General features: G+C 32.7%; 1 long non-coding RNA gene across 1 annotated transcript in view; it reads left to right on the top strand.

Annotated features, from left to right (window-relative positions):
• The window catches only part of LOC110484510 (uncharacterized), a 73,428-nt gene extending 66,184 nt beyond the window's left edge, over nucleotides 1-7,244 (top strand). The window contains exon 3 of the long non-coding RNA XR_004149496.2: nucleotides 6,852-7,244. This is a non-coding gene — a long non-coding RNA (uncharacterized LOC110484510). The remainder of the gene's footprint in view (nucleotides 1-6,851) is intronic.
• The last annotated feature ends 10,382 nt before the right edge of the window (nucleotides 7,245-17,626 follow it).

The raw sequence follows: 17,626 nt of genomic DNA, 5'->3' as shown, positions 1-17,626 counted from the left end.
TATGAAGAATAAATTCTTTGGAAAAAATCACATATTTAACATTAGTCTTCATATTAGTAACTCAAAGCTTAAAACAACATGAAATTGCTCCCATCATGAGATGAATAGCTAAGATACTTAGATGAACAACTGCTCTACACATTTATCCATTAATACACTTTCCATTGGGCTGTTCAGAAACAGATTTATTGGAATTAACATAAATGAAGAAAAAAAAATTTGTGTCAATTTTCCAATTAAGGAAACAAGCACTCTTCAAAACTTCCTTTTTTCTTCAAAATGTTCTGAAATCCTATGCCATAATCTTTTGTAATCTTAGTGATGGATGTGAAGTTGTCAAAGATAAAAAAAAGCAGAGAGAAACAGGTTTGGAAGCCTTACAGTGGTGTTTTCATACCAGCATCCATGTGTTTTTTTCCCCAAAATGAATGAGAGCTCCTTGCAATATTTCTACAAGCTTTGCCAAAACAGAGTATAAATGGGCCTATGTTACAGTCAGGCAGACAAGGGGTGAGGTATAAGGAAAAACAATATGTTTTCTAGGACAACATGATTTATTGACTTCTAGAATAAATGATAAAAATAAGAAAAGGGAGAAGCAAAAAAGAACAAAAACTCAGAGCTTGTAAAAATGTTCTTGGTCTCGGTCAATATAAGAAACTTGGGACTGTCTTGCTATTGAAGAGCTTTCCTGTGTGTTTGGGTGAATAATCTGAAATAAATAGTCAGTAGACTAACTACTGATAGTTATTTGGGTTTCTTTATATTAAATACAAACTTACATATTTTATATTAATTATTTCAAAATTTATCAGCATCACATCCTTGTGGGAAAGATCTCTGAAATCAGGACAAATTACTTGACTCTGTTCTCTTCTTTTTTAGCATTTTTTTTTGTGAAACAATAAACATCACTCTCATTTAGTATCACAGACTACATAAACAATATACCTTGTTCCTCTTCCATTATAATAACATGTACAACTTATTCTACTATTTTGTTATTCAGAATTTTGATTCTAAAAAAATTGCAACAGTTTTAAGTTCATTCTCTGAACATTACCCTGCAAACAAATTATTAGAAAATTTGTGAGCAGAAATACAAAGTAGTTTGCAAATGATATAAGGGAGTTTATTCAAAAATATAAATTAAAATTTGATTTTTTATAAGTATACAAGTTCTTTGTTATATTGTGTGCACAGTTCATTTTGAGAACTGCACAGCAGTTATGAGTCAACATTTATTAACTTTTCTATTTTTCAGTTGTTTCATTGTAAATGTTAGAGAATTTCTTGTGAAGAAAAAACAGTTTGTTTAATTTTGGCATATATGGTCCTTTTTCTAATACTCAGAAACTTCAAGTACTAGTAACTAATACAAGAAGTATTATTCTTCTAAACAGTAATGAGATTACTATATTGAAAAGAATACCAGTGTTTTGATTTTTTTTTTTTTTTGCCTGTTTTGGGGACAAATTTAGCATTTGTTTTTAGTTTTCTAGTTAAGATTTATATAACAGGATCCAATGCAAAATATTTTCAAACACTGAGGATTTAAATTATTTGTATTTGACAATATTGAAACTGGTGCAAGAAAAAAAAATGGATATACAGAATATTCTCACAGGCTGCTAAGATTATTGGATAAAATATCCTCCATAAAGCAATATGAAAACACATTTTTATTCAGGATCCCAGTTGTTCTGTTATTCCCAAAGAAGCTTTGTTAAGTCAGATGCCTTCAGCAATAACCATTGCCTGTTTCAGTGTCAGCAAAGGCTGTGCAATTCCTGTGGCCATAAAGGCTTTACAATATTGCAGTTAACAGGAAAGGTTAACCACAAGGTTTTAACAAATTTGCTATCTCCCATTGTGTTTGCTGTTGTACATCATCAAATACCGAAGAGCTTTCTACCCAAGGCAATGCTGTCAGCTGATTTGGGATGGCAGACAAGTGACTTAAAGAGTAAAAAATAACATCACGCAACATGAGTGATCTATACATCAGAAATATAAACAGAAATTTATATACAACAGAAATTTAAAATGTGTCAAATAGAAGTATTTTGCTTCACTAGGCTTTGGATTCACTGAAGGACACAATGTAGAGGCTATCATGGGAAACAGAACTAGATAACATGTTGCAAACAGTGACACTAAACAGTATAACATTTAGGTATTTTTTATCTGCACTGATATGACACTCAGCTAGAAAATATTCAGTTGTCTATTTGTTTTATTGAATATAACTGTGAAATTTAAATTAATTTAATGATACTCAATGTTATGCATATTTATGTTAACAGTTATTGCATAATTCAATATTAATCAATGCATTAAATCAGTCTGGCTTAATCTTCATCTGTACTTTAATGTCTTACCTCATGAAATGTAAGAAGCCTGCATGCTACTTACATATGCAGTTCAAAGGATCGTGCTAGTCCTCTTTAACAGGAAAGAATGCTAATAATCATTAACAGCTTTTTAATAGAGTCAACTGCAACTATGGAGTGGGAAGAAGAATATTAGCATATACTTAGGGGATATCACATTGCAATCAGCCACATATTAGAACATCAGCAAGGGGCATTCACAAAAGTGATTGAACAACAGAATTTTGCAGAAGTGCCCACAATTTCTTCTATGCATAGGCTTTTTGACAAATCCTTAGATCAGTTTGACCCTTGACACTTCTCACTTGAAACTGCAGTTTATAAGAATACTAAACATTTTTTATCCTCTTCCATTTTTTCTTTCAGTTGAAGGTGTGTTAGTTTAACATTTGAAATGCAGTATCACGGTGCTGGCTTTCATACACAGGTGCATATTTTTTAGCATATGCTCAGAGAATGGAAGGATTTTTTTTGAAAGTATTTAAGACTTTACATTTGTTCAGAGTTAAAATTTATATTCAAATTAATGAAAATGGAGATTATAAAAGGAAGAATGAAAGGACAGAAGGAAAAGTGAAAATTTAAAAACTAAGCTCAAATATTATTTTTGCTTTTTTTTCCTCTTCTCCCTTTCATATTATGAGAAAGAATGCATTAGCAAATGTCTCTAGTGTGTCCTTGATTTTTGTGTTACTATAAATAGATTGTTCTTTGATGTTGTTCCTGAAGTTGAGTTTGATACCTTAGGTTTTAAGTTTTTCTGTTCTGCTTTGGTGTGCAGCTTTAGCTTTATATTAAGTGTTACTAGGATCTTTTCACAGGGTGGTGAAGACAAAACAATCCTATTCTGGCTGGAGACTCAAGGACAATCTCTTCAAACTTCAGGCCAAAAGAGCAGGGTGGGCAAGCAGGCAAGGATGATGAAATTTCATAATTTGAAGCTATTAATTGGACAGTTATTCTTATATGCAAATGGACTAAAACTTATAAAAATGTGAGATCTCATGACCAAGCCCTCTTTTGCTTCAATCTTGGAGCCATCTGGTACTGCTGGGTGTGGCCTTTGAAATCATCTCAATAAATACCCACTTAATTACTCTTAACTCCATGTAGCTTCTGTTCCACCTCCTTAAGGCACTAAGCTCATTGTTCATTCTACTGTCTTCCAGGAGAGCTGTGTCTGCAATGACTCTTTTAAAGTCTGTAATGAAGAGTACAATGTCAGTGATGTACCTTGGGATGTCCACAAGTGCAAAAGCTCAAATCTGCAAAGTGCTGTGGAAGAAAGGACCTATTTGTACTGTAATAATGCTTGGAGCACTCAGCACGTGCTAAAGAGTACTCAGCACCTTGCTGGATTATCCCAGTGGTCGGAAGACTATATAGGATGAAAAAAGGCATCAGCATATACAGCACTAAGTACTACCCAGTTGCTATTATATAAAGAATTTTGCTCTTTTTTTTGGAAGAAAATATAGATTTTTTTTTGATTCTTTGAACTGTCTGCTGTGTTTCTTTGATATAAATAAGTCATTAGCAGTGTAATTCTTCTAGCACTAGACAAATGCAGCAAATTAATTATTTGTTCCATATTTTTCAGTGAGAAAAAAAACTGAGTCTATTTTTGCTTCAGTTATATCCTCTGTCACCTGAAATATTTGATAAGCATTAAAAAAACTAGATATCTATATATTTGGCTACCAGATCAAAAGAATATAGCAATCTATTTTACAAATTCTGGATAACCAGTGGCTGGTTTAAATGAGGTTGTTGAGTACTCCACTATGTTCTTGGGACACTGCTCCCAAGTTCTTATTTAAATGGTAGACATTAAATATGTAAATGTGTTTATCTCTACTACCTTTTCAGTCCTGTGCCATTTACAAGGATTATTCAGGTAATTAAAATGCTGTGTGTTCTTAAGTAACATGTAGAGTCTGAGTTTAATCTTTGCTTTCAATACTCAAGTGGTTGCTGAAAGAAGGTTTTGGGTTTACATTATTCTAAAAAGTAGTCCTTGATTAATCCTGAATCCTAATTAAAAAAAAAAAAAAAAAAAGGCAAGATATAGGCCCACAATGCTCTTGATATAACTATCTTGAAAAATACCTTTGTGCAAGATACCAGATTCACACAGCGATCCATTCCTCTGTTTTATCCTTTTGACTTTGCAGGTGAGGTTAAGCATTCATAATAACTTAATCTGCTCTTGTAGTTCCTTTTTCCTTTTTTCATTCTTTGGATAAGCAAACACAGACTAAAGGAGATTTACAGTTAGACAGTCTTGGTCTCAAACTGCTGAAAGTTATTAAATATAAACTTGCTTTTTCTATCCTCTTTTATGGACCAGTGATCAGAATAATTGAGCTTCATGAGCAGAAGGTGTCTGTATTCTTGTCTCCTAAGTTCATGGATGTTCCAGCTAGTAGAACATTATTCATCAGAATACTTTGGACACTAGTAGTAATCAAAGAACAATTGTTATTTTCAAAATTTATTATAGGGAGGGTGTGTATCCTAAAAATATTGTAGTTTTATAAGTAAAGCTGTAAAGGTTGGAAGACAGAAAGTGGGAAGCACTGGTTTAACACTGAAGTGCAGTAGCTCCATACTAAGGAAAAGATTTTGTGGGTATTAGGTCAGCAATGTGTTCTGAAAAAAATACATGAGAAATGAGAATCAGTATTTTTATCTTTCCTTGCCATGGAAGGGTACCTCTTTTTAAAGACCAACAGGCTAGAGTGTTAGAGTAATAAGAGAAGTGAAAATGCCTGGGATTAATTAAATTAGTTAAAAGACAGTGCAATGATTGTATATAATGATATCCGAGGCAATTGGAAATGACCATTAAAATGCCTGGAATAACAGATGCTTAGGCCTGAAAATGATCAATAACATGACTGTGAGACAGCTGGTTTCATTAAATGAAGAAATTAGCTAACTGGTTAGGAACTTGCTTCGGTTAGATCAATTAAAAACAACTAATGGAATAGAAGGAGAATTGTGCTTCACTGGTTCAAATAAAATAAGTTTAGTAAAAGATTTAAGAAATCACAGATGGTTGTTTAATTAATAACAGCAACAATGACAAGAAAGGTCTTCAGTGGTTAAATGAGGAAAAAAGAGTTTGAGCAGAAATAAGGGATTGAGTGCATTGAGGGCAGATACCTGAGGACCTTAGGGTAAGGATTAGGTTAATTGAAATCTATTGGATCAGACTGTAGAGGAAGTGAATGGCTGCCTCATGTGCAGCCTTTGGGGTAGCTTATTCCTCATCTACTTGTCCAAGAAAACAGGATTTGGGAGTATGTGTCACAAAAATAATGAGAGGCATGTTTAAAACATCTGCTAGGGTGCAAAAAAGTAAATGTGGACACCATCAGTTTCTAACTGGAAAATATGATCCTCATAACTTCATACCATGGATTTCCTAGGAGCACCAGAGTTAAATAACATTTTTCACTTTAGTGTGAAAGCTGTTTAAAACATAGAAAAAGCTCCAGTGAGAGCTTAAAGGAGCCTGCCGGTACCTAAAGGGGGCTAAAAGAGAGCTGGAAAGGAAATTTTTAAAAGGTTGTGTAGCAGCCTAGTCCAGTGAAAGTTGTTACTGCCCAAGGCAGCATGTCTTGGAACTAAAAGACCTTTAAGGTCCCTCCCAAACTCAACCATTCTATGACTTTTTTTAAAGCTGCCTATTGCCTTTATGAGTAGACAGTGCCATGAAAGTGTTTTCCAAATATTTAAACATATATAAAGAATACAAATAAAATATAGAATATGTATAGAATACATTTTAATATATATATAATATAATATTAGTATGTAGTACAATATGCTTTGAAAAGTGCCAAAAATTATTTTTTTCCATTTTCTATGTAAAACTGACTAAAATATAAAAAGAACCTTTTAAAATAGTAATGTGTAGAAATCTCAAGTAGCTGTTTTCAACTTGTTATTTGAGACTGGAGAATGGAAAAAGGTGCACAAGTTTATTACTTCTCCTACTCTAGAAATAGTTATACTAATTAATTTAACAGTTGTGGTATGTTCTTTTGATGGCTTTATAATCAATTTGCATTGATTCTCCTGGTAATTATGTTTACTATAATATTATATATTTACAACAGCATTACAAACACCCATTTCCTAAGGCCACACCAGTGTAATAAAGTGGTTTTAGTTTTGCCACATTGCAAGTACTTGACTCCAGACCTGACAAAAAGCATTTTGTATTCAATTAACCCTAATGATAAGCTATCAGACCTGTAAAATGCTGCTACATGTTACATTACATAACACAATAAATGAGTCCAAATGATCAGCAATAGTGGGGTCTGATTCAGCAAATTTGTTCTATATCAGAGCTTAGTTCCGATAATTGTTTTTATGCAATAAAATAAGCCCTATGACTCACTGATAATTTTTTAGGTTCTAATGAGAATGTTCTAAATCTTTCAGGTACATCTTCTACAAAAGTCTTGGAAAGTGTTCACCTTGAGGAGGATAGAACGTGTCTGCAAAGCAAGAACAGCAAGTCTCTCCCACAAAGGGAACTTTTTCTCCTTGAAGGCAAAGAAGGAAGATCTTCAATCTGCTTGAGAATTGCTGTGACACCCTGTATTTGGCATCTGTTTCTAGAACCAACCACTCCCTGTTCCTATGATAAGGACAATACTGTACTGACCCCTTTTCAAAAAATATCAGGAGAGAGGGAATTAAATGGAGGATCTACACTCAGAAAGTTGAATTCTGCACCAATTAAACTAATCAGAAGACAGTTCTTCCACTCTCCTTAGAGGAACTAGAATTTCATTCCACACATTCCACAACTATAAAGCCCTAAAATACTACCTGTGCAACAATGAATTTCATCACAGCAAGTGAATTATTTTAAACAGACTCAAGATCTCTTGAATAGGAAAAGAGAATTTATATCTCTGGAATGTTGAAGCTATTAAAAAAGGCAATGTAAAAAGAAATAGACATTATTCCCAAGGAGATTTGATTTGTGTTTTCTATAAATCTAGATATTTCTCCTTTCTGTTCATCATATTTTCCTTTTTTTGCCATCTGAAAATAATTTTTGTTTTCCTACTGAATTTTCATGTTATCCGCCTATTGTTTTAATTGGCAGGGGCAAAATGCTTTTATGACTGAATTAAATTCCTCCTTCTCATGTATAATGGCTTCTTCATTCTTCTGTTTCTCCTTTTGAAGTCTGAGAATCTTTGAAAGAGTGGAATAACTATTTTGCCTCAAGTGTTTAATTGTTTTCTTTTTTTGTTTTTTTTTTTGTTTTTTTTTTTTCCTTTGGATCATCTAATCCCAAGGGGGATGAATCTCTTAAATTGAAATAAGAACAACATTATAAGTTTTGATTTCATATGTATGATATAAACAGGTTAATTTTTTATTTTACCTTCAATAACAAAGCATAAATTGCTGCTCTGAAATGAATGTATTCCCCATGTTCTGTATTCTCCATGGTCTGTTTTAATATGTATATCTTAGCTACATGTCCTCAGACCACTCTGGATACCAATCTGAAGTGTTGTTCCTTAATTAATACAGGGTACTAATTACTATTGTTCCAACTAAGCTTTTCATGTGCAAGTTTGAAACTTATTTCTTATTATTGTATGAGATAGACCAGGTGAGGGATGAAGAATATATATTATAAAACCTGTTATGACAAATATTTTTATGATGCTAAGCATACAAAAACTTTAGATCAGCATGACTTCTGAAAAAGTCATGCATTTTTGATTATATGATGCAATTTTGATACACATACATATACTTCTGAAAAATATACTGAACTATGGGGGTTTTGCAATATTAATAAGAATTATATAATCCAGTTTCTAAATATCAGTTAAGATTTTCTGTTGCCACAGTTAAATAAAATTCCATTTCTGAAGTTCAGATATGTTGCTGATGCTGCAGGAAAAGATCTGGTGGAAGTTCCACAGGTCTCATGCCAAAAATATTTTGAAATCTTATTGGAAAAAAATCACAACATGTGACCTACTTGCATCTTCTGATTTGAAATTAGAAACTAAGTTCTTACAGTAATTCAACAGTGTAAGAGATTTTTTAGTTCAATAGGTATAATCTATTAATGTATTTAAATATCAATAACTTCCACCTTAGAAACTGGATTTTCTCTGCTTTCTATATAATTGAAAATTTTATAGAATTCTCTGATTTGTATATAATTGAAATAAAAAATATTATTTTGATTTCAGCAATCATTCTGCAAAAGCTCCGTATAATGTACAAGTCTTCAGTTTTTCTAGTACAAATATTAGCAGGTACTAGCCTGGATTCTACACACAAAATATTAGACCCCTTTATTAACTCCTACCATTAACAAAGATATCCTTGGAAAACAACAAGTGAAGTCCTGCAGGAACTTGCAGATCCATGTTCTGAAGCATTATGATAAAGGAACCAACACAAAACTTTCCTCCACCTTTCTCATTGACTGCTTAAACATCAGAATTACATAATGTTCTCTAAGCAGGAAATTTTAAAGGCATTAATAGAATTAGATTCACTTAGGATAACATTTCTAATTAAGTAAGGTACTGGAAATCCAACTTAAGAAGACATATTAGGACTGGCTTTCATGGATGTCTCCCTGCCTGCTGGAACTATTTGCATGAAATTCAGTATGTATTAAAGGACTAATGACATTATATGAAAAAACCAATAGGAAAAGCTCTTAAATATATTTGTTTATAAAGGGTTTTAAAAATTGCTGTATGTATTTACAAGAATAATAATAGGTATTTCAGCTGGGATTTATATACATATTGGAGCAGTATCTAGGGGCTCAAGGAAGGAAAGATTCAGACCAAATATTCATCTCTACCATCACCGAAAACTAACTGCATAAGGGTTTTTTGTCACTCCAGATATGTGGGCATGTGATCCTCCTGGGAATGACTGAAAAAATGTATCTAACTGTCCTGATATGCCAGACTATGTAACGCATTGCTGGTTAGCCTAAACCTACTTTCTGTCTTTCACAGTCTTTTGAAAAGTGCAAATTTCTGAGTAAGGAAAGCAGAACTGATCTCATAAGTCCTATAGTCACTTTTATTCTTCCATCTGATGACAATAAAACAATATATTTTGAATGTGCTGTATTTAATTTAAAATAAAGTAGAGTGATTATTTTTGATAAAGCATCTACCATTTCAACCTAGCAGCCTCACAGAATGATATGAAGCTTCTAATTTTTAAATGTGATTCAGAAAATGGAATATTAATTTATTCTAAGGTTAAAAGAGTAACTAGCTATAAGGATACCCAGTAAAATTTCTTTATAAGTTATACACAGCTACTCTGAATTAGCTCCTAAAAATCCATTAATCCTCATGGCAAATATTATGATTTTGATCACATGAAGAATGATTGACACCGGCTTTTTATACAAACTGATCTAAGCCCTATTGCACTGCAAAAATAATTATATTTAAATAATGAAACATATTTAATTTTAAATTTTTTTTTCTTCCCATTTGTTGATGAAGTACCTCTTTATGTACAATCACTGGTCTCAAAATCCTTATATGATTTCATTCAGGCTTTCCTCCCTTGAATATTCACTGTTAAGGATCTGCTAGTGGGCTTTTCATGTCTTTCTACCCCATGTTCTTGGGATGCACAAAAAATTTGATTCTAGCACCAAATATCTGTATCCCAGTGTTACATTTTCTAATGCAGAAAGTGGCTAGCAAGCTTTCAGATGATTCTAGAGGTCAGTGCAACACTACTGCATGCTACAGTCTTCTCACCACTGCACAGAGGACACAGCTGGGAAGATAATTTCACAGATTTGATTTTCTCATTTCAACATCCTAAAATGCACTAAGCAGTCTGACTCTGTCTTGTTTTCTAAATTGTGTAGGTGAAGTCAGTTAGTGATTTTTATAAATACATGTGGTAGTTAATAATTATAGTATGTTCTCCATAAACCATATAGACAATTTGAATTATTATCTGGTACCTGTCTACCAGATTGACCTAGTGATCTATCCAATCACCATTAAGTAAGAAAATTCATACATAAAAGACTTTTGTATTTATTCTCCATTTAAATTTTTTATTGGTACAGCAAGATAATGTTATTATGGCTAGCGGTCTTGAAATTTTTATCAAGTTTGCATCTCTATTATAGAGCTTTGCATGAGTCATATTTAGTGAAGTTTATAAAGTACTCAGGATTTAGCTCTGGAATGCAGAAAGAAGAGTATAATTTGTATTGATAGAAGAGTGACCATGCTCTGCAGAAAGAAGTGTGTTATACTTTGATATAGGTGAAATCATTATTTCTGTGAGTCATGTAACTCAATGCACAAAGATATCATAACATTCTTTGAACAAAATAGGAAATTAATTGAAGAACAGGTAACAAAAACACAACTTCATTTATTGAAAGTTTAACTTCAAATTTAAGTCAATTAAATTTGAACTTTACACCTTTTTTTTTAGTTCTTATTACAGAACTGAGTTAAGCCATAGGGTCTAGAATTTGAATTAAAGGCCTTGATTTACCTATCACAATCTAACACCCTTTAGCTTCTGTAGTCCAAGGCCCAAATTTTCCTTCTATGCTTGAAACCTTTTCCTTCAACAGGAAGCAAAAAGAAGGCAACAAAAAAGATCATTCCACAGATACTACATCTGCTGTTTCCTCTGTTAATCAAACAAGAGCTGAACCTGTTTACCTAAATACACTTATTTTCCCAATGTTTGGAAGTAGGTTAGGTTGCAAATGAATAAGCATCGTTACCTGTATATTTAGAGACATACAAAAGTACAAGAGAATGTGATACCGATGACAAAAACATTTGATAGCCCTTGGGAGTATAAAATAATAGATACTGTTGCAATTATAAAATTCTTCTGAATCTGGTGGGGTTTTTTGGTTATAGAACTATATATATATATATATATATATATATAAATGTTTATATATATACTGTCCACATTTATTTTTTTTATTTTTACCTTCTGCTCCTGGCACAAAGTTGCACATATTTTCATTTTTATTTAGTTTTTCACACATTTTATACAATAATTCTGGTTTTAGAGAATAAAATCATTACATCCATAAATAGTGATTTCAAACAATAAATAAATATCAAGAAGGATCTAGGCAAAAAAACGTATCATATGAAACAGATGGCATAAAACCCCTTGAAGGCCCTAAGGTCCTTCAGGAACTGAAAATTATACGACCAAATAAGCTTGGAAAGGTTCCTGAATGACTGAGCATCTTCATGCTGCAAAACATAAACCTCATTGATTTAAAGCATCACATCAAGCTCTCAGTATTATGTAGCAATATTTTTTGATATATCAATACATATTTCTTTTAAGAGGTTAAATTAAAAATATACCAAACAATTTTTTGCTTCAATTATGTTTATTTGTGATATTTAAAAGATCTGCTCTAACATATGTTACACAATACCTATTTGGTATAGATGTATTTTAATGTGTTTCTTAGATGTTTTCCCACACAGTTTTTGGTACTTGAGTCACCTGTGTTACAATAAAATTATTAGTTACATTAAAATTCAAAACAGTAGTTCCCCTGATTTGCCCTTTTAGCCTTTATCTCCCTTCTCTTTCTGTTAGTAATGAAATAGCAAATACAGCACTGAAAGTTTTTCACTGTCAGAATAAAAGTTTTAGTCACTGGAAAAACAGTGTGGGAAAAGCCCACAAGTTGAATGTTGATTTCTGTTTTCAAACAAAATAAAAAAGTTGTATTTATACAATATACTTATGTAAATACTGAAGAAATGATACAGTATTAAGATATAATCCCATTAAGTCAAAAATCCTGATACTTTAGTCAAGAATCATAAGGCAATTACCTTGGGAGCTCTTTGCACAACTCAGTTTTAACAAGTCTTAACAAAGCAGAGCAATGCTAAGGAATAAAAGCTTAGTAACATATGCTTAATCCTATAAAAAGATAAAAGAGGATAAACCAGAGGACAGCAGTTTGGAGTTACTTCTGTGTAAAATAGCCAAAGGGTTGTTTTCACACTGTACTGTATCACTACTGTAATAAAGATTCAAAGCCAGCATGGTTTCATGAAAGGAAGATCTCAGTGCATTTGGGGTTTTTTTTGGTTGTTTTTTTTTTTTTTTTTTTTTGCAAAATTGCACATTCATAAAATTCTATTTCTTTGACACACCTTTTCCTCCAAGGCATTTTAATTCTATATAACATTTTTATTAATAAGATTTCATTAGGGATTAATCAGTAACATATCAGAGGGACTGAAAATTGTCTCACTGATGTATCTCCAAATATAATTGTAATAAATCAGGGACATTTTTGCTGGGGATCCTTAAGTGACAGATTTTTGGTTAACTCTTTAATACTTCCTTTTATGATCTAAATAAATATAGAAATATAGAAAATGTTTATTGAAAAAGTTTGAATATTACACAGTAAAGGATATAAAATATTGAGAAGGAAATGTTAGTAGTGCATATTGTGTGGTCATTGGATTCACTGGCATACTCATATCCTTCCTAAAGTCATAACTCTGTTTTAAGTGTATAATTTTACTGCCTCTCTCTGAAGTGCATGGAAAAACATTGTGAATTATTTAAAATTGTATTTATATTTTTTTTCCCATCCAAGAAAGAGAAGACTCAAGTTTTGAGTTAAAATATTTGGAGTTGGAATAGGGTTTTTTTATTCCTGATAGACCTTTTTATCATTCACCACTGTGAATGGATTTGTGTCCCCTTTGTGTTTCTCTGCATGTACCCTGGGGACCCTGGGATCACCTGTGCTGTCAATAAATATAACATGGGTATATTCAAATCTTGTTTCATGGCTTCAGCTTGGTTTTTGTAGGAGTCAGGATTACTTTTTCCTTCTTTTCCTGCAGAACTGACTTGAAGTAATCAGCTTTTCTTTCTTTCTCATTCTTATCCCAATGAAGCATTTCAGATTTTAGACTAAGTAGACTACCCTAAAGTTTACAGAGGGAGTAGACAGCAGTGTCTCAAGAATTTCATTCCCATGACTGACTCAGCAAGGTATGATTCAAATGAAATCCCAATCTGGGCATGAAACCAATTTTTCTTTAGATTGGCAAAGAAATCCCATTTCAGTGACAACATTTGGATCATATTATTGAATTTTTTGGCTGTATCTTATTCAAAACCATGATTTCAAATTCCTTGATTTTCTCTCTCTATAGTGCAATCTAAAATTTGAGTGTAGAAAGGATTTAATCAAGGTAAAAGCTGTATGACATTTTGGCTAGCAACATACCAAAAATTATCATTAAAATATCCAAGTGCCCTCTGCTTTTAGCTCTATAAAATAGTTAAAATCCTTCTTAGTGCCTAGATCCTGTAAATTACCAGTCTTACCTTTAATTAAAGAAATTTTATTGTTCCAAAGAATGATATTTTAAAAATGGGTTTGAGAATAGTTAATTCTAAATATTTCCTAAAAAATGCATGGCCAGTTTTGGTTCTGCAGAATATTAAAGTTTGCAGTACAATCATTGGGGAGGGAATTACTCTCTTTGCCTGGCATATCTAACTAGAAGCATCTCTCTGAATAGCATATGAAATCTGATTTCTACTCCCCACCCATTCAATCACCTTGGCCTCTTTAGAAAATCATGAAACTGCTGTTAATTTTACCTCTATAAATGAGTATGAAGGAAGTGGTATTTATTTTCAGAAGATTTATGAATGCAAAGGATACCTGTCCTCATCATCTATAGACCAATAAAAAATCAACAAATTAGAACCAAATAGAAATTACAAGCTAAAATTTTTTGAACATACATGGAAGTAACTCTTAAAATTTAATTCAGTATGATGCATAAAATGCATGTCAATGTTAATGGATAGAGAATTCTAAACCCACATTAGACAATGTAGAGATATATTTAAATTTTGGGAGCATCAGAAGAAGCTAAATAATAAGGACACAATATCTATCTATCTATCTATCTATCTATCTATCTATCTATCTAATATATCTATCGTCTATCTATCTATCATCTATCTACTTGTCTGAATAAGAGCCCTGGGTTCAAGGTGAAATCAAAGCTCTCTGTGAGGTTTCCTACCTATCTGAGTTCTGTGTACATATCAAGCCATGCAGTCCTTTCATTACTTAACATGGATACAGTAGTCTGAAAATGCAAAGAAAGCATAGACATAGCATACTTATAAAATAATGTAAAGCACATGCATTTGTTGCTTTCAGCAATGCAGAGAATTTTTGTTTCTGTTTTGCTATTGTACTTTTTTTCTGCATTATTTTCAAACCAGTTTCTGGTGATAGAGTACTCTTATGGGGCTTTTTTCTTGTTAGTGCTAGATGACGGGGATTGCTTGTAATATTCTGAGGAAGTTAAAAAATAGACATTTTTAAAAAATATATATTTCTCCAACATATTGAATGTTTGTAAACAATCAGTCCAGCAAAATTAATTAACACCATACACAAAAATAATTGAAACCCAAAACCACAAAAGCACCAAATGAGCTACCAAATGAACAAACCAACCAAACCAAACCAGAAATTGCATCTCCCAGGATGAATCCTTGCTGCATCCTTGGATGAGTGCTGTGTGTCCTGGTCAACACCTCTGAACTATAGTCCCCAACCTTTGTCCATCCTGGGAGATATGTCACAGGAAACCCTCACTCCCTGTCTACTGCCATTCTCTGCTTCCTTTAGAAGAAAATTCAGGGATGTCACGATGTGATGCTCAGGGCAGTCTCTTCTTACCATGCAGCAGGGATATGCTGTATAATGTAGTCAAAACTACAGTTCTCAGCAGGAAGACTCTGCTTTAGAAACCAGACATGCCCATTGCTTTTAAATATCCTTTATTCTTTATACTGTGATTTTAAATAGTTATATAATATTGGTTTTGTAACAGTTTTCACAGGACAGAACAGAGGTCAGTTCACCATATTAAACATGGCCTAATCTGGGTGTATTTTTTCTTCTCCTCTGCCTAGTTCCACCTTAAAAACCACAAAAGTTTTATATATCAAACTGAAATATAGTCAGAAACATGAACTCCTGGCCTGTCTGTTTTGTGTTCAAAGTAGAAACACAACTCCCACAGAATGGATTGGGCGGACAATCAGGCAGCACAGTATCATTAACACAGGGCTACTACAACTGAGAGTTCTTCTGAACATGCCTCAAACTTCAAGTTATACTCACTCCTTGACAGCACTAAAAATTACTAAAGCATAATTTTCTTTTTTTTTTTTTTTTTTTGGTAACAGCAAGAAGACTTAATTAAAGTTTGTAACATATAATTATCTACTGCATGTCATAAACTAAAGCAAATAGGATTTTCTCTTTGGTTGGGGTTTCCTTTGTTTTATCTGATTGGTTTCTCTTCAAAGTGATCATCAAATAGTGATGACCTGTTAATCTCTTACAAGTGACCTCAAAGTGTGGTACAGTGTATTTTCCTTTTCCACTTCCTATATACTGTTCTAATTGTCAGAAAAAATAGACTATGTGACACGATAACTGTCCATGCTCTAGTTATACCTTAGGCAAAAGGATAACTTAAAAAAAAGTGGCACTAAGTGATTACAAACTAGAATGCCTGCAGTAAAACCTTTTTTTTTTGTTCTTGACCCTTATGAGTCACCTAGCTGCCAGTACTGCAAATCATTTATTGATTTTGTTGTATCCAAGGTTTTTCTTATCTCCTCTTTCACCTATATCAGAGAGATCTATGACACAGCAACTGCTGTTTTGACTAACATTGTGAAGACACATAAAAATATAATTGCACATCAGATATGTTTATTACAGTATGAACAAATTAAATGAAGACTCAGCAATTGGAGAAAATGTATTTATTTGAAGAAAATGAATTTCATAAATAGTGAAAAACCTTCAAACATTAGCAATATCAAAGAGCCACAAGGCTCCCTATTCTATTTTAAATGTCTAGTTTCTCAGTGAAAGTAATACTCTATGTTTCATTTTTCATTTTCTGATGCACAGTTACAGATGAAAAACATTTATGAGAAATTTTAGATATTGCACCTTGTTACAGTGCATACAGTCATTTCTATAAACCATATACATGCATCTTGTTACCTAGGCTGTTTCCTATAAATATGCCCACTTCCAAAGAACATTAAAACTGTTTACAGCATTTCTTCTTTACAGATTTAATATATTTTAATTTTTACAAAGACATGGCAGATTTTGTTTAAACACTTTTTTTTTTTTTTTTTTTAATGGGGTCTACAGTGTTAGACTTTAATTCTTAGGTATAAAAAACCAACACTTTTATACAAATGCATTTTAAAAGTCTCTATCTGTCTTCTGATTCCACACACAGAAGAAATGTAAAACTACATTTTATTGTGGAGCTACTGCAGGCTATTGTTAGCATTTTAATGAAGTCCACGCCTGGTTGTCAGGACACAGAAATATAGGGAGCTATGCTTTTAATATCTCAATCAAGATCAGTACTCTTATTTCTGTGATAGTGTGAATCTCATATTGCTTGGCTCAAGCCACAAAAACCCCTACTTTCAGGGTGTTTAAATCATTTATTGGCATATATTTAATTGTACTATTTTATTGATCTTAGTACAGTAGACTAGAGACCTATGAATTGGCATCTGTCTTCTTTGTTTAATCAAACTTCCAACACTACAATATTCATTTTGAAATGTACTACAAACCAGTACTTTAAAACAGCACAGCATTTTGCTTTTCATAAAGTGGTAAGGTGCTGTGTTTCATGATTCTGATGGATATATATCCATCACTACCCCATATGTTTGTTTACTTTAAAAAGGAAATAGCTTCCTCTTCATGATGTACAATAATTTTCACATCTGCTCTTGCAATCTGAGTATATCTACTAAGCGACCATGATTTATATTTTAAACACAAATAATTTGTAAGGGGCTTGGAACACAAGCCCTGTGAGGAGCAGTTGAGGGAGCTGGGGATGTTTACCCTGGAGAAAAGGAGACTCAGGGGTGACCTTATCACTCTCTAGAGCTTTCTGAAGGGTGGTTTGGTCAGGTAGGGTTTGGTCTCTTTTTCCAGGCAGCAGCTGAGAGAATGAGAGGACAGAGTCTTAAGCTGTGCCAAGGGAGCTATAGGTTGGATATTAGGAAGAAGCTTTTTACAGAAAGGGTGATAAAATTCTGGAATGGCCTGT

This window comes from Lonchura striata, chromosome 5 (assembly GCF_046129695.1).
Source record: "Lonchura striata isolate bLonStr1 chromosome 5, bLonStr1.mat, whole genome shotgun sequence".
Lineage (NCBI taxonomy): Eukaryota > Metazoa > Chordata > Aves > Passeriformes > Estrildidae > Lonchura > Lonchura striata.
The sequence above is the reverse complement of the archived record's forward strand: the minus strand, read 5'-3'. Positions and strand labels throughout refer to the sequence as shown.